We start from the raw sequence: 1,005 nt of genomic DNA, 5'->3' as shown, positions 1-1,005 counted from the left end.
GTGTCTACTCAGTGCAAACAAAATGGAGTGTGAATCATGAGGATGATGCTCCAAAGGCAAACATTAAAATTACAGCTAGCAGTACAAAAATCTAAAAGTTAAATGTGGTTTCATCATAAACACCAACATCCCTGAACTTGGAGCATCTCCTGATGGACTCAATGTGTGATTGCTGCTGCCTGGAGAAAGTTTCCTTACAAATATAGGACATGCAGCATCCAGCAGGCCGTGGAGGCAGGCAGTGAAGTTCACCTGAAGACACATCATCCATACTATGCACAGGTACATCATCAAACCACTGTGACCTTGTGTGAAGCCAGAAAGACATGGCTGTGGTCCATGTGTCTCCAGAACAGGAATTGTGTGAAGCTCGTCTCCAGAAAGCACGAAGATTCTTAAACATATTTCTCAGAGCACGTTTGTACTTCAGCTTCAAGGGAGACAGAAATATGTAAATCAGGCTGTTAACTAATATTTGAACATTTTGTGTAGCAGTTTTCTATGAAATGTATTACCTCACACAATGTTCATCACATGTGTTACTAGAAACATTTAATTACATAAAATGTTTACTTCAAAATAGGATGTTTTCATTACATGTTTATTTCTTACCTGAAACATGTTAATATATCAAATGTTTACGACTAATATGATCAATTTCATCATGTTTACATGTTCCCTGAAGTGAGGAATCAAATGTTTCACGAATGTTTACCACATTAATTTTTAATAAATGAGAAAAACAATCACTTGTGTTATTATTCAACTGTAAATATATTTCAAATCAATGAATGCAACAAATATAATTTTTTCTCCAATCTACATTTTAAATGTATAAGGAGCAGCATGTACAGGTTTCATTAGCATCAGATTTACAACCACATTAGAACAAATATTCACTAAACTCACTAAACTACAGCACACACACAATCTGAAGAAGAGTCACCTCTTCACCCTCACATGTAAGCACCAGTATAGTTAACTGGTATATTTACATGTAAGCAC

The sequence above is a fragment of the Nematolebias whitei genome, chromosome 5, assembly GCF_014905685.2.
Source record: "Nematolebias whitei isolate Nwh7 chromosome 5, NemWhi1, whole genome shotgun sequence".
Lineage (NCBI taxonomy): Eukaryota > Metazoa > Chordata > Actinopteri > Cyprinodontiformes > Rivulidae > Nematolebias > Nematolebias whitei.
The sequence above is the reverse complement of the archived record's forward strand: the minus strand, read 5'-3'. Positions refer to the sequence as shown.